The following is a 21,062-nucleotide window of genomic DNA, read 5'->3' as shown; positions in this document are numbered from 1 at the left end:
CATATTTTAGTTTGTACAAAATGTTCGAACATTATAAGCGTGTAGAATACGTATATTATTAGCAGCGTAGAATGCATATTCGAAAACTTATTCGAAAACCAAAACGAATCATCAATTGAAAATAGAAACAAAAAAAGAAAAAAAAGAAAACCTTTAGTCCCGATTGGTAATACCAACCGGGACTAGAGGGCCGACTCACGTGGTCATACCGGGAGGCCTCTTTAGCCCCGGTTGACCTTTAGTTCCGGACGAGGAACTGGGACTAAAGGAGAGGCCCTTTAGTCATAGATTCGTGCTTCGATTGAAAAACCGGGACTGAATGGATTTTCCAACCAGGAGTACAGCCTCTTTCTGTACTAGTGGGAGGCGGGTAGCACCGGGGCAGCACACTTTCCTTTCTTCGGCGACGGGCGTGAGGGGCAGCGGTGATGGGCGTGCAGGGCAGCGGCTTATATTAGTAGCGTTTGGCGGAGCACGTAGGGCTAGGAGAGAGCTAAGTGGCACGCGGCAGGAGCTCAAAGGCACGCATGGTAGCGACGGCACGGACGACAAACATAGCTGAGGGCAATGACGCGTGTGGTGCTACGAGCCCGGCGGAACGAACCTCTGTGCAAATATCCTCTCGCGTCAGAGTTTGTTTTGTGCACCATCTTTTTTTTAGATAATTCCTTATTTAACACCAGACAAATGACATATTCCTTCTTTGGCCTTCGAAATTTTTTTCTTCCTTATTTGACACTGACTTCAACTTTCGTTCCCAAATTGACATTCTGTTGGAATTCCCGTCGTGGAACCGTCAAATGCCCTGCGAAAAGACAATGTTGTCCATGTGGGTCTCACCACCCTTCTCCCTTCTTTCCTCCCCTTCTCCCTCCTCTCCTCCACACTGGAGCCTCCCCCTGCAGCCATGCCGGAGCTTCCCTCCTAGGCGGCCGCACCTCCCTGCGACTCCTCGGCGGTCTGTGCCTGCCGGCGACGCTCGGGCGAGCGCCGCCGGTGCCTGGACGCGCATGGGCCTGGCGCACGGAGGTGACTCGCCGGGGAGGACAAGGCGAGCCCGGCGGCATGGACTCGCCGGAGGAGGCCGAGGCGACGCTGGTGCACAAGATCTCCGGCCTGGCCGCCGCCATCGCGAAGCTGCCGTCGCTGAGCCTGTCGCTGGAGGTGAACGCGCTCTTCACCGACCTCGTGACGGCCTGCATCCCGCGCAGCACGGTGGACGTGGAGCGCCTGGCCCCGGAGCTGCAGCGCATGCACGCGTCGCTCATCCGCCTCTGCGCCGACGCCGAGGCCCTGCTGGAGGCGCTCTACTCCGACCTGCTGGCGACCTTCGACAACCCGCTGGACCACCTGACGCTCTTCCCCTACTTCAGCAACTACCTGCTGCTGAGCCAGCTGGAGCACGGCCTACTGGCGCACCACGTCCCGGGCCCGCGTCGCCTTCGTCGGCTCCGGCCCGCTCCCGCTCAGCTCCCTCGTGCTCGCGGCGCGCCACCTCCCCGCCGCCGCCTTCGACAACTACGACATCTGCGGGGATGCCAACGACCGGGCGCGCCGCCTCGTGAGCGCCGACGCCGCGCTCGCCGCGCGTATGGCGTTCCGCACCTCCGACGTGGCCGATGTCACCAGGGACCTGGCCAGATACGACGTCGTCTTCCTGGCGGCGCTTGTGGGCATGGCCGCCGAGGAGAAGGCCCGCGTGGTGGAGCACCTCGGGAAGCACATGGCCCCCGGCGCCGCGTTGGTGGTGCGGAGCGCGCACGGCGCGCGCGGGTTCCTGTACCCCGTCGTGGACCCCGAGGAGATCCGCCGGGGTGGCTTCGACGTGCTCACCGTGCACCACCCGGAGGGGGAGGTGATCAACTCCGTCATCATCGCGCGCAAGCCTGTCCCCGCCGTCGACGCGCACGCCATCGCTGGGAGAGGGAGAAGGAGAGGAGAGGAGGGAGAAGGGTGTGGAGCATGGGCAAAATCGTCTTTTCGCAGGGAACTTAACGGTGGTTGGATGGAAAATCGAACAGAGTGTCAATTTAGGAATGAAAGTTGGAGTCAGTGTCAAATAAGGAAGAAAAAAATTTCGAGGGCCAAAGAAGGAATGGGTCATTTGTCTGGTGTCAAATAAGGAATTGTCTCTCTTTTTTTTAGCTACATATACATAGTTGGTGGCCTCAATTTGGTACCTGATTTGGTCTTAAATATATTTTACAATAGTCTCTTTTTAAAAATTATTTTACAGTAGTCTTGATTTAGTATGTCTTTTCGATTCCTTGTAGATCTGGTCATCTATTCTTTTCACGGAGCTCTTTTTCTCTTTAAACGCGGACTCCTCTTTAAACGCCAACTCTGGTACGTGTGGGGGTCGACGTGAACACATATCACAGACAAAGAAAAGGACTGGTAAAGAAAAAAGAAATCTGAGTTGCTTCCTTAACACCAGCAAATTTATCATGCCGCTGCTGGACTTCGACTCCTAATACATGCACCGCATGCTCCTGCTGACTATTTTGCATGTATCTCCTTGACAAGCGAAAGGTTTTGACACAACGTGAGTGAGTTCAGTTCGTATACAACAGGTGGGGCCTTAGTTTCCAAAACAAACACAAAAGAAATCCGATCGAAACATCTTGTATTTGGATTAGGATTAGGATTCCTAGTTATATATATTCTGGTTATTTCAGGATGTCATACATATGTCATATATATCACGTGAGAGCTATAGACAGACGTGAAGAGAAACAATTTCCACATTCACAAAGTTAGTTAGGGGGCGATGGACAAAAAAAATGGCCAAAAATTTTGACTCTTTATTATTAGGTATAGATATAGATGAGCTTTTAAGGTTAAAAAAACAATCACTAGTAGAGAACAGACCTTTGATCCTCGATCAAAATGGGCTCTAGTCCCGGAATTTTTTGCGCCCGGGACTAGAGATAGCTTTAGTCCCGGTTGGTGGCTCCAACCGGGACTAAAGGTCCCTACCCAACGGCTACTGCGCCAGACAGAGGTGGCAGGGACCTTTAGTCCCGGTTGGAGCCACCAACCGGGACTAAAGGTATACTTTTACTCCCGGTTGGTGGCTCCAACCGGGAGTAAAGGTCTACTCCCGGGCCGTGGCTGCACCCGGGGTTGGAAAGTTACCTTTAGTCCCGGTTGGAGCCACCAACCGGGACTAAAGGTCCCCCCTTTATATCCCAGCCGTCTCCTTCTTCCTCCCCGAGCCCGAGCTCAGCACATTTTGAAGCTCACTGCACTAGTGTTCTTGCTTCCTCCCTCCATTGTTCCTCCATCCATTCTTCGATTTCTCCGTCGATTTCTTCGATTCATCCGTCGATTCTTCAGTTGTAAATGTTACCAATCTCATACTCTCATTTTTCACCATTATCTTATCTCATTTTGTTCACTATATATATATATATATATATATATATATATATATATATATATATATATGGTTCTTTATTGTGGTTTTTTTCATTTGTAAGTAATTTGAGCTCAAAATCACTTCAAGCTTGCATATTTACATGAAAGAAGGTTAAAGTAGCTAGTTGAACTTGCGGACCGTGTTCATCTCGGCGACCATGTTCTCTGCCGAGCGGTAACGGACGTCAAGGAGGACCTTTGATTCTACGAGGGAGAGCGACAACGGTCGTGGAAGACCGTGTTCCCTTCCTCGTAGAATCGGAGCTCTTCCGTGGCCAAGTACGGTGCCATCCGGTGGAGAAATGCTCGCCGAGATGATCACGTAAGCAAGTTCAACTAGTACGGATGGTTATTTATTCACGTGTCCCGATATCGTCGCAGTAGTCTGTCAATCACCGTACCCAAACGTAGTATATATATAAATATAACTGATAATCGATTGTTATGTGTGTACACTCCCATTCTTCTGTTAATTTACGGAAATATCATGTGGATTACTTACCTGACGCAGTAAAAAGACGAGAACACAATGACCATGGCCACGGCAAGCAGAGTAGTGTTAAACACTCTGGAAACCTTTAAACTTCAAGCTTGCATATTTACATGAAGGAAGGTTAAAGTAGCTATTAAAAACTAGTATTCACCGTTCATTTGTAGCATGCATAGCACACTTCATTGTTTAGAGATATAGAGAATTTTAGAGTTTTTTAATTTTATTTGTTTATAAAATGAGAAATTTATAGTGTATTAAAAATGAGTATAGGGACTAGTGCCTCCGACTGGTATGACAGATGCAATGCAAGGCCGTGCAATAGGAAGCAAATCCGTTCTCTTTTGACGATACACCCGAACAGTCGGGCCTGACAGATTTGGTGGTTGAACGGGTCCATCGGCCGTCGCCGTGCGACTGTACGACAAAGAACGGCATCGATCGACTATAGTATTTTATTGTCCAGAGTCCGGTCCGGGGTGCAATGCAACGTAATGACAATTGACAATGCGTTGCTAGGTCAAAATATGGTCATTTCTATGGACTCCGCGACTAAACATTTTATTTTAACTTTTTATGAAATGAAAAACTTAGAAAATAGTTAGAAAATTATAGAAAATCCGTACTAGTTGAACTTGCGGACCGTGTTCAGCTCGGCGAGCATGTTCTCTGCCGAGCGGTAACGGACATCAAGGAAGAGCTTTGATTCTACGAGGGAGAGTGGCAACGATCGTGGAAGACCGTTTTCCCTTTCTCGTAGAATCGGAGCTCTTCCTTGACCAAGTACGGTGCCGTCCGGTGGAGAAATGCTCGCCGAGATGATCACGTAAGCAAGGTCAACTAGTACAGATGGTTATTTATTCATACGTCCCGATATCGTCGCAGTAGTCTGTCAATCACCGTACCCAAACATAGTATATATATAAATATAAACGATAATCGATTGTTAGTGTGTACACTCCCATTCTTCTGTTAATTTGTGGAAATATCATGTGAATTACTTACCTGCCGCAGTAAAAGACGAGAACACAATGACCATTAAAAATATCATTGTTTAGAGATATAGATAATTTTATAGTTTCTTAATTTTATTTGTTTATAAAATGAGAAATTTATAGTGTATTAAAAAATGAGTATAGAGAGTAGATGGCAACTGCTTCCGGGTCCTCGGCCTCTCATGGGTTTCCAAAGCGACTTAGGCCGGGCCTCCCTCTCATTCCATGCGGCAAGTGTCGTGATGAGACGAAGATTGTGATGGAGTACCGAGTGAAGAAGGAGGGTCCCAACAAGGATCGTATCTTCTACAAGTGTCCGGATCGCAATGTGAGTTATTTTATCGTATTTAATGATTATGGTTAGTTTATACCTATTTTCATGATGGTTGTGATTAAAGTTCTAATTTTTTGTTTTAATTTCAGTGGGATGGCAGTGGACGATGTTCAGGCTTCTACTGGGAGGAAGAGTATGTTGAACTCGTGCAAAAATATCTTGCACAACAGGCAGATACGGCGACTAATGAGTCAGTGATCCAGCCGAAGAAGCCCAAAGATGTTGCACAATCGGGGGATCTGTCTGTTTTAGTTGAGATTGGTCGCGAAATCCTTGTGCTCCTGAAATGTATTTTAGCTTTAGTTCTTTTAGTGGTAGTTGGGATTATCTACATTGTAGCGATGCTTTCATAAATTTGTACCTTTTGTGGTGGCACGCATGTTGTATAAATAATTAATTATGATCTAGGTTTTAATATGGTATTTATGTCATGTAATGCAGATGAGCCGGCATTGGATGTACAATGCTGATCGCCGCTCCCAAGAGTTCATTGACGGCGTGCATTCTTTGTTACGTGCGGCCGAGGCAAACAAACGCGACGGTTTCATGTGTTGCCCATATGCCATATGTAAGAATACGGTGGAATATCCTTGCTCAAGGACTCTTCATTCACACTTGTTCAAGTCGGGTTTCATGCCAAACTATATTTATTGGACGAAGCACGGAGAAATCGGCGTTGTAATGGAAGAAGGTGAAGAAGAACAATGGGACGACAATGATATTATTCCCGATGGTGCGTGCTTCAATGATACTGCAATGGGAGAAGCTGAAGAAGAGGTAGCCGCAGAAGATGAGCCGGCTGATGATCTTTGTTAGGTCATTCGTGACGCACAAAGAGAATGTGAAAGTGAAAAGAAGAAGATCAAGTTCGAACGGATGCTAGAAGATCACAAGAAATTGTTGTACCCAACTTGTGATGCAGGGCAGAAAAAGTTGGGAACCACACTAGAATTGCTGCAATGGAAGGCAAAGAATGGTGTATCTGACAAGGGATTTGGAGAGTTACTAAAAATCTAAAAGAAGATGCTTCCAAAGGACAATGAATTGCCCGCCACTACCTACGAAGCAAAACAAGTTGTCTGTCCTATGGGGCTAGAAATCGAGAAGATACATGCATGTCCTAATGACTGCATCCTGTACCGTGGCAAAGAGTACGAGAAATTGGATGCATGCCCGGTATGCCATGCATCGCGGTATAAGATTAGGCGAGATGACCCTGGTGATGTTGAGGGCGAACGTCCGTGGAAGAAAATCCCTGCCAAGGTTATGTGGTATGCTCCTATAATACCACGCTTGAAACGTCTGTTTAGAAACAAAGAACATGCAAAATTGTTGCGATGGCACAAAGAAGACCATAAGGTAGACAATATGTTGAGACACCCTGCTGATGGGTCCCAGTGGAGAGCAATCGATAGAGAATTCCCGGAGTCTGCAAATAACGCAAGAAACTTAAGGTTTGCTTTAAGTACAGATGGTATCAATCCTTTTGGAGAGCAGAACAGTAGTCATAACACTTGGCCTGTTACTCTAAGTATCTACAACATTCCTCCTTGGTTATGCATGAAGCGGAAGTTCATTATGATGCCTGTGCTCATCCAAGGCCCGAAGCAACCTGGCAATGACATCGATGTGTACCTGAGACCACTTATTGACGAACTTCTCATTTTGTGGAATAAAGAAGGTGTACGTGTGTGGGATGAGTACAAACAGGAACACTTTGATCTACGAGCATTGTTGTTCGTAACAATCAATGATTGGCCTACTCTAAGTAATCTTTCAGGACAGTCAAACAAGTGATATAATGCATGCACACACTGCTTCGATGATATTAGAGGTGTATTCTTAAAAAAATGTCGAAAGGTCATGTACCTTGGCCATCGTCGATTTCTTCCTACAAATCACCCCGTAAGAAAGAAAGGCAAGCATTTTAAAGGGAAGGCAGACCACCTGACCAAGCCTCGCAACCGAACCGGTGAGGATGTACTAGATATTGTCAATGATGTGAAAGTCGTCTTTGGAAAAGGACATGGCAGCCAACCTGTTCCGAATGACACTAACAGTCACGCACCCATGTGGAAGAAGAAGTCCATATTTTGGGACCTACCCTATTGGCAAGTCCTAGAGGTCCGCAGCTCGATCGACGTGATGCACCTGACGAAGAATCTTTGTGTGAACCTGCTAGGCTTCATGGGTGTGTATGGAAAGCCTAAGGACACATTTGAAGCACGATAGGAATTGCGTTGTTTGAGAGAAAGAGACAACCTGCATCCAGAGAAGACAGATGATGGACGCCATTACCTACGTCCTTCCAGCTACACTCTAAGCAAAGAGGAGAAGGAAATCATGTTTGAATGCTTAAACAACATCAAGGTACCATCTGGATTCTCCTCGAATATAAAGGGTATTATAAATGTGCCAGAGAAGAAATTCTGCAACTTAAAGTCCCATGACTGTCACGTTCTCATGACGCAATTACTTCCAGTTGCATTAAGAGGAATTCTACCTCCAAATGTACGTCTAGCCACCGTGAAGCTATGTGCATTCCTCAATGCAATTTCTCAGAAGGCAATTGATCCAACTGATCTAGCTAAACTACAGAATGATGTGGTTCAATGTCTCGTCAGCTTTGAGTTGGTGTTCCCTCCTTCCTTCTTTGATATCATGACACACCTCCTAGTTCACCTAGTCAAGGAGATTTTCATTCTCGGTCCTGTGTTCCTACACAACATGTTTCCCTTAGAGAGATTCATGGGAGTCCTGAAGAAATATGTTCACAACCGTGCTCGCCTAGAAGGAAGCATCGCCAAGGGCTATGGAACAGAAGAGGTCATTGAGTTCTGTGTTGACTTTATTCCCAACCTTGACTCGATTGGTGTTCCTGAATCGAGACATGAGGGGAGACTAAGCGGAAAGGGGACACTAGGGAGGAAAACATATATTGGTACGGATGATGATTATTTCAATAAAGCGCACTACACAGTTCTACAGAACTCCTCTTTGGTAGATCCGTATATTGAGACACACAAGGATCTCTTACGATCCAAGTTTCCAGGGAAGACTGAAGCTTGGATTACGTATAAGCACATGGAAACTTTCGGTGGTTGGTTGCGAAAAAAATGTCAAGGTGATGAGAGCATCCATGAGCAACTGTATTTTTTGGCTATGCAACCATCATGGCATATCGTCACATACAAAGGGTACGAGATAAATGGGAACATATTCTACACAGTACCCCAAGATAAAAGGAGTACCAACCAAAACAGTGGTGTCCGCATAAATGCCACAGACCCGAATGGGAATAAGCAGACATATTGTGGACACATAGATGAAATATGGGAACTAGAATATGCACCTACTTTGAAGATCCCATTGTTCAAGTGCCAATGGGTCAAGGTGACCGGAGGCGGGGTAACAGTAGACAATGAGTATGGAATGACAACAGTAGACCTTAGTAATATTGGGTACAAAGACGAACCATTCGTCCTTGCCAAGGATGTGAATCAGGTGTTCTATGTCAATGATATGTCTACCAAACCAAAAAGAGGGAAAAACGATAATGACTCAACCAAAGAGCCAAAGCGCCACATAGTTCTTTCAGGGAAAAGAGTCATCGTGGGAATTGAGGATAAGTCGGACATGTCAGAAGATTATGAAAAGGATGACCGAATTCCGCCCTTCAAAGTGAACAAAGACCCTAGTATCTTGGTAAATGATGAGGACACTCCATAGTTACGACGCGATCATAACCAAAGGACATACGTAAAGAAGAAGTTCACTGCTGTGCCCACTTAATGATATAGTGATTTAATGTAGTGTGTGTTTGAGATATTATGTAATAATTGTGAATTCAGATGTTTATTATGTCGTGTTTCAAATTAAATCAATGTTTGATTTGGTGGGATTTCTCTCTCGAAAAGTTAAATTAGGATATTGAGTGATGAAAAATTAAAATATTAACGTTAAAATGATGTGAAAACAAATTTCCTGTCCAAAACCAATAGTTTTAATAATTTTAATTAAACACTACATTTTTGCATTAATGAAATAATAAATATTAGTTACATTATGTTTTATAATTATAACAAAAAATAAAAAAGTTAGGTTATAGATTTTTCCTATGTGCAATAAAGAAAAAGAAAATCCATATTTTTAACAAAATAATTTTATGCCTTTTATTTAATTTACTATGTATTTAACAAGAAAATCCATATTTCTATTAAAAAATTTTGCTCAAAACAGACGGGAAACGAAACTACAGCCCACCTTTACTCCCGGGTGGGAAGCCCACCCGGGAGTAAAGGTGGGCTGCAGTTTCGTGGCCCGCCAAAAAAAACCCTTTACTCCCGGTGCGTGTTACCAACCGCCTTTACTCTCAGTTGGTAACACGCACCGGGAGTAAAGGGACCTTTACTCCCGGTTGGTAATACGCACCGGGAGTAAAGGACTTTTACTCCCGGCTGGTGGCTGGCAACGGGAGTAAATCTCCCAGGTATATAACCGCCAGTGCTAGGCGCAGATCGATCCCCTCCTCTTCTTCCTCGTCAAACACCGCCGCCCTTTCTCTTCTTCCTCGCGCCGCCGCCGATTCGTCTTCCCCTACGCATCAGCCCGCCCCTGTGACACCGAAGCCCGCGCCTCGCCTCGTGCGGCCCTCCACCGCCGACGACCTCGCGCCGACAACCTCGTGCGGCCCGGCCTCCACCGCGCGCGCCCGTGGCCCTCCACCGCGCCCGCCCGAGGTGAGAGTTCTCTCGGCTTTCGTCGTGCATGGTGAAACGGCGTCAGTGAGGGCCCGTGCATGGTTGGGGTCTTTTGCTGCTTGTCGTCCATAGCGGAGGAGCCATCAGCTGCTACCGTCGTCTTGGGGGGCATGCCATGGTTGTCAGTTTCAACAATGGCGTCTTGGGGCAACGGCATGCCATGGCTGCGGCGAATCATTTCCTTGAAGCACGCCACGTGCAAGTCAACAGCCTTGCCGTCCAAGTGGATGTGGTACCTGTACGCCCAGAACCTACTCCGGCGGCCCTTGTTGTCTCCAGAAGTCACACGGTGGCGAATCTCGTGATGCCTTCCGGCGGAGCTCTAAGGCTCGGCCGTCGTGGACAATGCGTTCCGGCAGTGTGGCGCAGCCCTGGTGGATGTCGAGGTCTTGTTCGAAGCAGTGGTAGACATAACTTAGCTAGCTGAAACTTGCAACATCACGACATCACGCACCGACGACACCGCCCCGGCCTACATCACGTCGTCGTCGTCAGCACACCGGCCTGCCTCACGTCGTCGTCGTCAGCACACCGGCCACCGCGCCGACATGTATATGTACGTCATTTGTATTCATATGCATGTATATATACATCGTGGAGCACCGCCGCCCTCGTTCGCCTATGCGTTTCTATGTATACGACGGAGCACCGCCGCCCTCGTTCACCCATGTGTACAAACATATATACGGCGGAGTGGAGCACCGCCACTCTCATCACACCGCCCTCTCTCGTGGCCTAGTCGATCAATATTCGTATTACGTGTCGGCATAAGATATATTGTAGTTAATAAAGTGACTATGTTTAGTTTAAGATATATGATGAATGACTACATGGTTCACATGGTACATAGGATCACAACATCACGCACCAACACTGCCCTGGCCCGCCTCACGTCATCGTCATCAGCACGCCGGCCCGCCTCATGTCGTCGTCGTCAGCACACCGACCACCACGCCGACACATATATATACGCCATTTGTATTCATATGCATGTATATATACATCGCGGAGCACCGCCGCCCTCGTTCGCCCATGCGTTTCTATGTATACGGCGGAGCACCGCCGCCCTCGTTCACCCATGTGTACAAACATATATACGGCGGAGTGGAGCACCGCCACTCTTGTCACACCGCCCTCTCTCGCAGCCTAGTCGATCAACATTCGTATTATCGTTATCGTTAACGCTAAACAATCACACCAGGGCGAATTGCGTCGGTGACTAGGGCGAACCGCGTTGTTGATGTCACCGACGTGGTTTGCCCTAGTCACCGACGCAATTCGCCCTCGGCCGTTTATGTATAGCCCTAATTCGCCCTAGTACCGACACAATTCACCCTAGTGTGGCGAATTGCGTCCGTGACCGAGGGGCAAGATTTAATAATGCATATTGTTCGTAGATTTTATGCATGTAAGCAAAGATTTGACGTACTATATATTGGTTTTGTTTTTTGAAGCTAGATGGCTGACCCGAGAAACATGGATGAGGAGGAGTTGATGATGAATTTGATCAACACTGGCACTCAAGTTGCCGGCGATGATGGTGCTAAAAATAACGTGCAAGAGGATGCAGATGACGGGAGTCAGTACTTAGCTCTTGAACAAAATGAGCAACATCATAATGGCCAAGTATATATTTCTTATTATTAGCTATATATATTATCATGTCTTATGTATGCTCATGACATTAAAAATAATGTTTATGTTTTGTAGCCCTCTGGATCGACATCAACAACTACAACGAAGAGTAAAAATGTTCGAGGTCCCAAAAAGCCATTGGAGGGCCGCTTCATCATCTCGGAGTTCAATGTGGATACAGACGAACCGGGGGGCCAAATAAAACGAAATTCGTGCACCATTGTGGTTACCTTGTACGGGACCGGCTCCCGATCAGTACCCGCGAATGGAAGAAGAAGACCAATGCTCCTCATATCAGTTTTGTCTCCGATCGTGACAAGACGTTAATTTGGAAAGATGTCTTGGTACATTTCACGCTCCAAACAGATGGTTATGATGATATAATAGATGGTGATGAATTGAAGGAGCGAGTTAGGGATTGGGCAATGAAGAAGATGGCCACCCAGTTTCAGACTTGGAAGAAACACCTATACACGACGTATGTCAAGAAGGACATAGCACCAGATTTCACTGTCCCAAGCCCTATCTCAAAGCAGAGGCCCTATTGGGATGAGTTTGTACAGTACAAGACGTCGGAAGAGGGTGTGAGTCGGGTGATAAAGAACCAACGTAATGCCCAACAGAAGACATACCGCCATAACTTGAGATCAGGTGGCTACCCGACTGCCATTAAGAAGTGGAACAAAATGGAAGCAGACCTTCTTGCCAAGGGTATCACACCAGAATCACTCGAGTGGGGAGAGCGTGCAAAGAATTGGTTTTTCGCTCATTGGGGAACACTGAACCAGGAGACAGGGAAGTGCGTTTATGGCGCAAGACTGCAAGAAGCAGCAGAAAGATTGTTTTATGCTCAGAGTGCTACTGCTAGTGGTGCGTTCAGGCCCAACAGAGAGAAGGATGAACTGACATACGCCATCGGGTCTATTGAACACGGTGGCCAAACTAGAGGCAAAGGAAGTGTCTCGTGGGAGCATGGATTCCCTTAGGACAGACCTTCCTACAGAAGCCGCCAGAGAAAGAAGGAAGAAGAGGCACAGCGGCTCCAGAGGTTGGAGGAAGCGGTGCGTGAAGCACAGGAGCGAGAAAAAAACCTTGAAGCGAGAATGCAGGAGGAAATCAGAAGGCAAATGCAAATAGCAGTGAGTGCAAGCAAGCAGGCATCAGAGCCAGGAATCAACATTAGCCAATCTGTTCAGTTGAAAAGTAGCTGCGCTTCCACAGAGATACCAAATCAAGGGGACACAGGACTGCGCTTCCCTGTGGATGACGTCACTGAACCTTGTACATCGTGTGAGCTACACATTCCAAAGGGGAATTCCACAATCAAGGTGGCTATCGGTCTTGTTAATCCTATCGACCGAAACAAGACATCAAGGATTCATGGGAATATAATCCAAGAAGGATATGCTACCATCTCGGTAGATAAAGCTAAAAAAGGTTTTAGTGATTTGCCTCTTGACATTCCTGGAGGTGATGGCGAGAAGACTCTCGGAGAAGCAGAGAAGACATTCATTCTATGGCGCAAGCGCTACATCATCATTCCCGGGATGTCGGCTCCACCTCCTCCTGAACTACCTCACCATAGGTGCGGATGAAAACACTACATCATTAATTTATATTGGCTTAAATAATTAACAATCTGCTCATAATAATATGTCATTCCTTTTTTTGTAGCAGATCCTCCCCAACCTAAATCCAATTGTTCAATCGCCAGATCATCATAGTGCTCTGTACGATGACAATGTGTTGGAAGGCGAGGCTGCATCCACACCATCTCCAAGGAGGTCTCCAATGCCGCAGCCGCCACCTCCAAGGAGGTCTCCAATGCCGCTGCCACCACCTCCAAGGAGGTCTCCAATGCCTCCCCCGCCCCCACCTACCAAGAAGCCAAGTACTAGCAAGAGGCCAGCCCCGCAAACGAAGAACCAGTTCCCGCCGGCAAAGAAAGCCACCGTGAAACCAAGGGCTATTCCCAAAATAGTATCTGAAGAGAAGGAAGAAGTAACTGATGCATATAAAAAAGATATGTCCAGATTCTATGACAAACTTAAAAAGGGTCAAGAAGCAAGGAGAAACCTGGAGAAACCGTACTTCTTCGTAGCTCCAGATATTCTAAGAAAAAAGGTGGCTTCTTACCAGCAACAACAGCGGGAATCTCATAAGCCGTCCAAATCAACGTTAACGGACTATGACCGCACTCTCACCAAGTCAATTGAGGCGGCACAGAAAAAGAAGCGGGCAGGGAAAGGAGTTGCACAACTCGGACAACAATTGCACCAATCAGTCCCCATGCTAGTTGTTGGTAATGAATATGGTTCGAATTTAGGATTAATGCATCAGGCAAACATACCTCCGGATGTCGATTTGGATCACCTTGGTGAATTTATTCAAGAGACTGGTCTCGACCTTTACCAGATGTTTGGTTATGGAAACATTGAGAGTGTGGCGGAGGTTGATATTTGGAAGAAAAAATTTGTACTAGGCCAGAGTCTATACAACCCTCAAGCCTTATGTGATCTGGGGACGCAAATGTACCTGCTAAACAAGTGGTACATGTAGGCGTCTACCGGTGGAGACTTCTGCGTTGGTGTCAGAATTAGAGACGAACATTGGTTCCGTGGCGATGATGTTATGTATGTTGACTTTGCAGAATTTCATCAACTATGCCACCTGACCTCTCTGGACAAAGTTATCATTAGCTGCTATTTTCTGTAAGTAATAATTCTTTCGATCTATTATTAAACTCATCATATGTGTGTATATGCATATAAATTATCCTAACAAGTACTATATATATGCAGATTTACAATGACAGAGTTCAGAAAGGAAGGCTGCAATGAAATTGGTTTTGTTGATCCCCATATAGTATTCAAAGACCCAGTTACTCCAAAGACTAATTGAAAGTCTGAGTCAGAGAGTAACCTCATGAACTTCTTAGTGAACCAACGCCACAAGAAGGATATACTCTTTCCCTACAACTTCAAGTGAGTGTTAATAATGTCGATCATCCTTAATGCCTCATATGTTGATTCTAGTTAATTAATGAGTGTTATGCGTTATATCCTATAAACACATGCAGCAATCACTGGATATTGATGGACATTGATCTGGTGAAAAGTCACTTGATAATCTATGACTCGATGAGAAAACCACAACAAGACTACCAAGATATGATAGATATTATCTAGAGGTAATTTCGGTATCTCTAGCAACTATATATACACACAAACATGATGATTAACTATATCTGATGACATGGCAATTTTTTTATTGGGCAGTGTTTGGAAAACCTTTATTGAGAAGCAACACATGGGAAAATGCAAAGCGCCACTGAATGTAATCCCTTTGAAAGTAAGTCCCCTAAATCGCATCATCTTTATTAATTAAACATATAGCTTTCACCGGATCACCAGATTGGATGACAAATCTTTTTCTCGTAAAGTGGTGTCTGAGGCAGGAACATGGGAACAACTACTGTGGTTACTATGTTTGCAAGTTTATCAAGGTGCTCTCCCAAAGAACTCCTACACAGAGACTCAAAGTACGTTAAAAATACACTATATATTCATTTAATTATTATTATTGATTGTGTTACTTTGTCTTTATATATATATATATGTATGTATGTATGTATGTACATATATTCATTTATTTTCCTTTAATTCAAACCTGTAGGCTCGATGGTTGGAGGAAAAGGTCATACGGCAAGACCAAATCAAAGCAATTCAAGAGTCTATAGCCGGATTTTTTAATGAGCAGGTCATCGATTCCAAGGGCGAGTTCTACTTCGACCCAACACTGCCATTGAAGCCAAGCTAGAGGATGAGAGGAAATTGTTATATCACAACAACTGTAATGCAATCTTTTGTAATATATGCACATGAAATAATATAATGTAAAATACACATATGCATGCATGCATGTAAATATATATATGATGCATGCATGCATATATATATATATTTCTATGCTTGAATTGTGTGATTTAATACGTTCATTGTGCTTGAACCGAAACATACTATACGCGCGTATAAATGTATAATTAGCAGCGTACAATATGACTTCGAAAACCTATTTTGAAAAGAAAACAAAAAAATGAAAATAAAAGAAAAAAGGAAAAAAAAAACCTTTAGTCCCGGTTCGTATTACCAACCGGGACTAAAGGTGCCGGCCATCGTGGCATGTCAGGAGGCACCTTTAGTCGCGGTTGGTGTTACCCACCGGGACTAAAGGTCCTCTTTTAGTCCCGGTTCCTGACCCGGGACTAAAGGACCCCCTTTAGTCCCGGATGCTTGCTCCCGGGTGGGGAACCTGGACTAGAGGGGGTTCCCCACCGGGAGTAAAGCTCTGTTCTCTACCAGTGAATGCATCTCCAACAGAGGATATAGACAGGGCTGCTACTCTATTTTTTGACCCAATGCTAAAAACTATACTTGATCTAACAAGGCCCAACTCAAGTCCCTACTTTGTGAAGTTTATCCCAGTAAACAAGACCCTAAAAATAAGAGAAGTCCTCAAACCCTAATTAAGTAGGAGGCTCTGTTTTAGAGGGGCCTTTGTTGGAGTTGTTCTAAAGTTAACTATTGCTTTGCTTTAGGTATTAAAAAAAGTCGACAAAAAGGGCAAAAGGCCAAAACAAAAAGGAAAAAGAAAAAGAAGACCAAATCATACTCTCTCTGTCCTGACAAAAATGCAATTCTCACGTATCCAAAAGAAGTTATCACACAACAAAAAGATCCATTTACCCCTATTCTTTTTATTCTTCACATATGTTGATTGAACAAAAGCAAATGATTACACCTATAAACTCTATCTTTTATTACATCATACATCTATATAGCACACCTTTTTAGATACCACCCCTACTTATAAGCTAGAGTTGTTGTCAGGATCGCCTCTCACTCGAACCAGTAATTAGACTAAGTTGTCCTCCATTGGCCGCACTTAGGCTAATTCCCAGTTCGATCGGTCATCCTGGTGTACTACCTATATTGAATATATCTATCCGACCTTCATCCATGATCATTGCAAGATATGTCACACCTATGATTCACATCAGGTTCACGTCACATTTAGAGGAGGTACTTAAGTACAACAAATTGTTCAAAACTCAGTCATAACACAAGCACTCAGAGTCTAGCGGAAGTCTTCAACCTTAAACAACATAGTTTTGGATACACGTCCATGGGCGTGCCATTCCCATAGACCTGAGCCTCATAGGGCGGTCATCTACCACTGCCAATCCGTAGAGGACTCGGGTGCGTAGAAGAAACCATATGTAGGGGCTACCTCACCTGCAAAACTCAACAAGTAGAATCTTGAGTATACAATTGTACTCAGCAGAACTTACCCATATGATAATAAGGATCATGCAATTGCGAAGTAGTAGGGAATGCAGTCAGTTTTGCATAAAAGCATTTGTTCATAAAGTGAAACTTTCCTATTCAACTAAGCAAGCATAGCATGGTTATCATGTTTGAGCGATTAGTAGAAGTGGAGCTCGATCTTCCACGAGTCTGTGCGATCATCGCTGGTCCAATCTAGAAGAATGGAACAAAGAAAGTCAACACTCTGTAGAGGGGTACAAGTGAGCCCCACCAAAGTTAACGGTCACAGCCCATACGACCCGACAATACATAATAAGGGGTGACTCTTGCCTCAACCTTTCCCAAGTTTGGCTAACCCGCCTACGACTTGTTAAAGAGTCAACGAAGGTATTAGCCCTCCTAGTAATGCGAAGCTAGAGCAAATTGAAGGGGGTGCACTTGCCTTGTGGGTGCATATACTTGTGTCAAGGAGGGTGCATATATGGTGAAATTTTAGTCAATATCATTGTTTTTTCAAATTCTTAGGGGTGCATTTGCACCGCCTAGAAACACTATACCTTCGCCCCTGCCTCCTAGCTACCTCGCACTACGCCTCATGCCGAATCCATGGGACATCCAATCGCAACAAAGTACTAGGCTTACCATACATGCATGGCAAGTGGTATGTACAAATGTGTTTCAATTTTACTACTACGGATATACGGTCCTTAATCAGTCTAGCGAGCTACACCATCCAAGACCTCCCTATCTTGACATGACCCAACCCCTTGCTGGTCCTCGAGTTAAATTCTCATCACGTGGTCAAGTTCTAGAGTTTGCTCTAGTTTGTGTTGTTTTGTGTGAAAACAATTACTATAACACGCAAGAAGTGAGGAACCCATCATTACCTCGACTTCTATCATTACTAAACATACGAACCATGAGTTACGTAGTAAACCACATTAAACAATCATGATAGAAGGTAGATGAGTCAATTGTAAGGACGTAAGCCCAAATAGGTAAAATTGCAGGTTTCTAGTCATATTGTAACTTATATGCAATAGTATCAACATAGTCAAGTTAAATGCAATAGCAAAGAGCTTGTTCCATATGGACCAATCACCCTTTATCCATCTCCTAGACTTACTCATAACCTCAGTGTGCACCCTAGCTTTTTCTAGAACCGGTGTGGACCCTAGCTTAATCACGACTCACTGAAAACATTAGTCCACTAGTCAATTACTAAAACCAACATAGGGCTTTTCACCCTCCCTTGCTAGGGAGAAAGAGAGAGAGCTCCTCCCTCTTCAATCCTAAGCAAGAGCATGTGTAGGTCATCCTTTCTGGTGATGGTGAGCTTCATGGTTGATCCCTGCTGCTTTCCCCTTCCTTCCTCCCCTTCCTCGCATTGGTGGGGGTTTAGAGAGAGATGAAGAACTAGAGAGAGAGAGGGAGTGTGAGAGTGAAAGAGTGAGATAGAGGGTGAGAGACCTCTTGGTGTTCAGATTTCGTGAGAGCTGGACATGTGGATCTAGGTGAGTTTAGAGGTTGACAACTCACCATTTGATGCATGGTTGTGAATTGTGATATATCAGACTATTTGATGAGTTTTGTTGGACTGTTTGACAAGGGGATGTGCAGTGCAATAAAGTGCAAACTTATTCAGACATGCCCTGGCATTCACGAACTGTCCAACAAACAGGGTCAGACTATCCGAAAAATGACAACAGAGCCCAGATAATGCAGAAATTATCATGTTTTTTTTTTGAAAATATGATAATAAAATGCAGATTATGCTCATGATGGTTATGATAAATCAATGTGCATGATTGGGTCGTGATAGTTGCACTCTTTTTTTGAATAATATACGAGTGCTAGAATTGTTTGCATTTTTTTAGGATGGAGTGAGTATATGTATCGAATTTGAAATAAAAAAAAGAGAACAAATCCTATCCTAGGCATGACCCTCAGAGTCCGGCACCCAAAAAAGAAAAACAACTGTCGCTCCGGTGGTACCTGTTTTTTTTTATCTCCGGTGGTACCTGTCTTAGTTGTGTCCCCACTCCCCAGGTAAGGCTGTATGGCCAGACATGATTTTTAGGCCAGTCTTAATGGGGTTTCATCAGAGTTTCATGGGCATTAAATATGTTGATGTTGCACCGTATTGATGAAGAGAGATAATAAAAGTTTCACGCGAGTAAAGAGAGTTTCTACTGTTTCCAAAATATAGATACGTTGAAAACTAGGACATGAAACTCCCACTGAGACTGGCCTTAGGGCATATTCAACCCACAGACAGGGAGTTGTCTGCAAGTTCTTGAAATCTGACATACAGACACCTAAATAGACATATCGTACAATGGGCTGTCTATTTGACTGTCTGCAAGTTGTTTAATGCTTCTATATAGCTATGATCAAGCGTAAATATGATTTCTATATACTATTCTGTGGCTAGCTGATCACATAGACAAAATGTAAACTAGATATATAACTCGATAAAACGTAACATGATGTGTCCAACAACTTGACATGACCAATATTTAACTCACGCTTACAGGACTGGTAGTAGTGTGCATTCATCTACATTTGGCTTACAACATGTTCACATGCACTCATCAACGTGTTACTGTTACAGCATCAAGATTCAGCGGAGAAACATGCAACTAATGAACTAAAACTACAGATTACAAAGAAACAACATAAAAAACTGAAACAATTTCCTGCTGCTCCCATCAAACAGATAAATTCAATACAGCTGAAGTGCTGTTCTTCGAAGTGCTGCTGCGGGTATCGTCTTCTAACCTATGGAGAACACTTAACAAGAAGGCACATCAGGAGACAAAAGATTCAGACAAGCCAAGTTGTTGAACTGTAAATCGAACTACAAAATAAAGAGCTGAGCTGGTACTACAGAGCTAGGCTAAGCTGCTTATCTGCTGGAGACTGGAGAGGCAAACCTTACAGGCATTTCGTTGAGCATGTGGTGGGCGTTGTCCATGTCGTGACACTGCTGCTGCTAGAGCACTTACCGGGGTGCTGTACGCCGCGGGAGACAGCACATATGGTCCTGGGGGAGCTGCGTAGGGTCCTGCCTCCTGGGAGAGCAAAGAATGAATAGCTCCTGCTCCTGGAGACAGCCAAACTTTACTGGAACGGTGATTTAGCTGGATAGGTGGCGGCTGTCAATGCGGAAGACGGTGTGAGCGGATTTGGGCAGCGAACTGGAATGGGGGTGGTGGCGCACCTGCTTGGGGTGGCGGTGGGCTTTCAATAGTTGCCGCCGCCGCCGCCGCCGCGGCGATCCGGCGGTGATGGTTGCCGTCACCGCCACCGCCGCCGCCGTACCCTTGATCTTCCTAGCTGAAGTCGGCGTCTTCCTATCTGCATCGCGCCCTTGAGCTCCATTGGCGTCGCCGCGCTCGTCATTTGGGTGCACTCTTGGCTTTTCCCGCACGCTGCAGGAGGGATTTTGGTGCGCGGCTTGCCTTCTCCCGCATGGCACAGCTGGATCCCACGCCTCAAAGTTGGGAGACGACGACACCGTACAACGCAGCTTTCGGTCGACGACTACACCTGGGAGCACGAGCCCTCCTCGTCGTCTCACGAGATGACATGCTCGCTCTAGTTACTGTCCGCGAAGGGCCTTTTTGCAAATATTCTACGATGCAGATGACTCACGCAGACCCGTCAGCTCCAGCGCATCCATGGACAAATGCCTGAAGATCCAAAAATTGCAAAAAAAAAAAAAAATCGTTGGGTGACGGATTGAATTCTGGCTTCCATTTCGAGTGGGCCTGGGCCTATCAGGCTAAAGGCCCCTCGCGCAAGCGTTGGGACGGCCCGACCAAACAACAATCCTCTTGCCTCACCCTGGGCGTTTTTTCACCGAAAACCGAACACCGAACTGAACCGAACCGAAACCGAACCGAATAGTCGGTAATTCGGTTTTTCGGTTCGGTTTCGGTTTTCAGTTTTGTGAAGTTCAGTGTTTCGGTTCGGTTTCGGTTTCTGTGAACTGCAAACCAAAGTACCGAGAAACCAAAATTGGTGGAGTACTGTGGTTTTTTTCTTGTTGTTTATCAAAACTGATGAAGTACTGTGGTTTATTATCAAGAATGAACT

General features: G+C 45.3%; 1 pseudogene; it reads left to right on the top strand.

The window, feature by feature from the left end:
- Positions 1 to 1,065: 1,065 nt before the first annotated feature.
- On the top strand, positions 1,066 to 2,122 carry LOC136481132 (nicotianamine synthase 9-like; annotated as a pseudogene).
- The last annotated feature ends 18,940 nt before the right edge of the window (positions 2,123 to 21,062 follow it).

The sequence above is a fragment of the Miscanthus floridulus genome, chromosome 9 (assembly GCF_019320115.1).
Source record: "Miscanthus floridulus cultivar M001 chromosome 9, ASM1932011v1, whole genome shotgun sequence".
Taxonomy (NCBI): domain Eukaryota; kingdom Viridiplantae; phylum Streptophyta; class Magnoliopsida; order Poales; family Poaceae; genus Miscanthus; species Miscanthus floridulus.
The sequence above is the reverse complement of the archived record's forward strand: the minus strand, read 5'-3'. Positions and strand labels throughout refer to the sequence as shown.